The sequence below is a fragment of the Tupaia chinensis genome, unplaced genomic scaffold (assembly GCF_000334495.1).
Source record: "Tupaia chinensis unplaced genomic scaffold, TupChi_1.0 Scaffold149922_1, whole genome shotgun sequence".
Classification (NCBI taxonomy): Eukaryota; Metazoa; Chordata; class Mammalia; order Scandentia; family Tupaiidae; genus Tupaia; species Tupaia belangeri.
This window is the reverse complement of record NW_006209766.1, coordinates 417,517-421,414: the sequence shown is the minus strand read 5'-3', so window position 1 is coordinate 421,414 and position 3,898 is coordinate 417,517. Positions and strand designations below refer to the sequence as shown.

Below are 3,898 nucleotides of genomic sequence, written 5' to 3'. Positions count from 1 at the left end.
GGCTGATTTTATTAGACTTTGTCAGGACATTGAAAAAAATTTAACTAGACAATTTTTACTTGTCTCTCAACCACATATTCATAAGCTGCTGATATGTACTAAAAGCTAAAGTTGCTAAGAATTTAAGTGTTCTAGTAAATATGTAAAGTTCTACATACAAAATTACAGACTTCATGGCCTTTCCTGAGGTGTCTAATTCTCTAGCCTATTAAAAAAATAATAGTAATAAATAATTACTAATAAATAAAACTAATTGTACTAATGTAATGCCATTAGTCACAAATTAGATAATTATCCTTAAGTACTATATATAATAAAAACTAGTTGTCTGTATACTTTGTTCTCAATGTCCTCAGTTCTGTCATTCACAGACTGGTGCTTCCTATGGAAAAAACTCTTAACAAGTACTTAGCTCCTGAAGAGCACAGTAAAAAAGCGAATTATTCTTTTCAAAAAACTTCTGGAATCCCTATCTGCTTTGCCTCTTTACACATAAATGGATACCCTCTGAATTCCTTCTGTAGCGTCTTAAAGCTATTCTTAAATTTATTGAATTGGGAAGTTTTTAACATACTAATATTACTAAAAGATCCTTTTTGCCTTCCACAATTCCCACGTGTAGCTTCCCTTCAAAATATTCTGTGAGTCTTCAGAACCTCCAGTAACACTGTTTTGTTTTGTTTTTTGAGAGTTTGGTTTTTTTGTTTGTTTGTTTGTTTGTTTGTTTTTTGTTTTTTGGGGGTTTTTTTGCTATAGGGCGTGTGCGCTGCCAGAAAGACCAGGAGAGACAGAGACAGAAAGAGAGAAATTCCTCCCCACCCCGCCAGGGGGGATGGCCAAGCTGCAATCCCTTCTCTTCCATTCTCCTCTCAGGATCTTGGGCATGTACGCACACGCGCCCAGCATGAGTTTAAGCCATCGGGTCCAGGACTCGAACCGCAGTTGACTACATGGGAGTCCAGTGACATAGCCATTACGCTAACTGCTGGTCCCAACACTGTTTAGTCCTAACATTCTGTTATATAAAACTCCCCAATACCTACTCAAAAAAAATTTTTAAAGGGGAAATAATTGTGGGAGAATAACAAAAATAAATTACTCATGTAACTACATGGATAAATAATTTCTGATATATAGTTTTTAGAACTCCAGTTTAATGAGAAAGAAAATGTCCAGTATTGGTGTTCTGTAAAACTCAGGCATAAACTCTAATGGACAAATGTTGCTTTTGCTTACTGCTTACTAACAACAGCTGGCCTCTTAAGTAAATGTAATCTCTTGCCCTAGACTCACAAACGACCAAGAACAATGTGATTGTTGCTATTTTCTTATCCCCAAACAGATTGGTTGTCATTATCCTTCTGATCCTATTATACAATTTGCCTGTGCTACTGCATTTGTTTTTCCCGAAGTAGTCTCACGTAAGCCCATTCCAAGTGTTCTAGTGGTATTCACTGTTAGATCAAGCATTTGATACCCATCTAAATACTGACAAACAAATCCCTGTCCATTTGCAAGAGCTAGAATCTATTACAGACAGCTTAAGGAAACAGGTGTTTAAAATACAGCTACAAAGTAATTTGAAATGTCATACATTATATCCACTTATCTGTGTGATGCCTTTGCCTTATAATGACACACAGTGGATCTAGATTTCTATTCAAAACCATTTCCATGCGGTATGGTCTTCTAACAGTATTTCTGTAGTTTTGAAAGATCTTCATGAACAGACCAACGGTTTGCAAAATAGTTTTCTGCCCTCATCTAGTTCTGATTTTGTCTCTAACATTTTAAATATTTCAAAGACATTCACATCAGAAACTTCCTTTTAAAAATCCTGTTTTATCACAAACGTTTTCTCATAAAACTGATGTAGGAGATTGTTAAAATCTTTTTGCAGGTGTATGTGGGTGTGCATGTATGTGATTTGTCATGTTAGATGCTATATGTTGTATGTCTAGGTGATAAAAGTGTAGTTTTGAAAGATCTTCATGAACAGACCAAAGGTTTGCAAAATAGTTTTCTGCCCTGATCTAGTTTTGATTTTGCCTCTAACATTTTAAATATTTCAAAGACATTCACATCAGAAATTTCCTTTTAAAAATCCTGTTTTATCACAAACGTTTTCTCATAAAACTGATGTAGGAGATTGTTAAAATCTTTTTGCAGGTGTATGTGGGTGTGCATGTATGTGATTTGTCATGTTAGATGCTATATGTTGTATGTCTATGTGATAAAAGTCTTTAAGGAATTTCATTCAATTTGTTTTATAAGAAAGAGTGCCCATACAAATTAATTTAAATACTTTTCAAATTCACATGGCTTAAAAATCTTTGACAAACAAGCCAGCTTCAAATATGGTAAAAGAAAAGGTTTAATAAGTAAAGATCTTCACAATTTCTAACAAATATTTTGTCCAGAGTTTTATTGATCAAGTGGCATCGTGTTTAATATGATTATTTTAATGAAATAGCTAATTATGTTATGCATTATATGTTACGTGATAAATATCTGACAACAGGGAAAATGGATTAGTGACTAGACTTCTTTAATATTTTGTTTTCCTTTTTATTAAGAATTAAAATGTATTTAGCTTTATTTATTTAATTTGACCAGAGTGAGACAGAGCAAGAGAGCGAGAAAGTGAGAAAGCAAGAGACCAGGTCATCAGGCTTTTCTCTTTTTTTTTCTCTCTCTTCTTCTTTCTCTTCCTTTTCTTCAGTCTCATCACTAACTTCTTTATCACACTTCTCCACAAAAAGAGTAATGAGATAACCAATAAACTGAGAGTGTTTCTTCACAATCTCTTTTATTCTTCTTTCCTCCAAGTACTCAGTTTGGTCTTCTTTCAGATGCAGGATAACCTTTGTCCCAAGACCCATGGGCTCACCTGTGTCAATCCTAACTGTGAATGAGCCCCTGCCGAAGACTCCCAGGCATATTGCTCATCATAATTGTTTGGTGATCAGTCACTTTCTCAGCCAGCAGGTAGTATGGTGGTTGAGATGGGCAGATTAGAAACCAATATCTGCACCAGCCTGAAAAGCTTCCATGAAACCTTTGATCCCTGAGTTGGCAATAGTACCAAGATTATTGGTCAAGTCAGTCTTCATCATTCCAATCCCAGTATGTGCCCTAGTGAATCCCAGTATTACTATAGTGAGGGTTCAATCTTGTTTGTTTGGAGTGAGATTAATGTGCAGCTCCTTCCAAGAATCTAGTTTACTGGGATCTGTGAAGCTTTCATATCTGATTTTGTCCAATGCCTCGGATGAATCTGAAATAAGCTCCCTCAGAAAAATCTCTTTGTTGGAGTAGAAAGTATTGATGATCAATGACATCAACTGGGCAATTTCTGCCTGGAAGGCAAACATCTCAACCTCCTCCTCCTCCATGGGCTGGTCTTGGGTCTGGGTTCCCTCGGGCATCTTGCTGCACAGCCTGGGAGCAGTCTCTAAATATTTTTCTAATGGAAATTAAATATACTGGGTCATCAAAAAAGTCATGAGACACTTTTGCATAGAAAAACATGGAAAAATACGTTATGACTTTTCAATGACCCAATACATACAGATTAAAAAAAAAAAAACAGTAGGAAGGTAGACATTAAACTTTGAAGCATGGGAAAGTGAACAAGCAGTAAACTAGGTGATACACAGACCCAAGAAATTTTCAGGAACTCAGGAGAGAAACCCACATATCCAAGATTTCAAAACTGGCAAGGATTTGGTCTCCTGGAGGAATCAACTCAAGTCAAGTGTGGCTACACAGAAGAGCAATTAAGAGCAGGGCCAGCTGTACAGGTATGGACCATGAAAATTTGGGTTTAATCCCAGTTGTTCTGTGAGTCATGATTTTCTCCTGTTTTCTAAAAATTTTGTACTTTTACTTTCAGTTC

General features: G+C 35.9%; 1 pseudogene; it reads right to left on the bottom strand.

Moving 5' to 3' along the window:
* LOC102468512 (heat shock protein HSP 90-alpha-like) overlaps window positions 1–3,428 on the bottom strand; it is a 9,726-nt pseudogene extending 6,298 nt beyond the window's left edge.
* Between the last annotated feature and the right edge of the window lie 470 nt (window positions 3,429–3,898).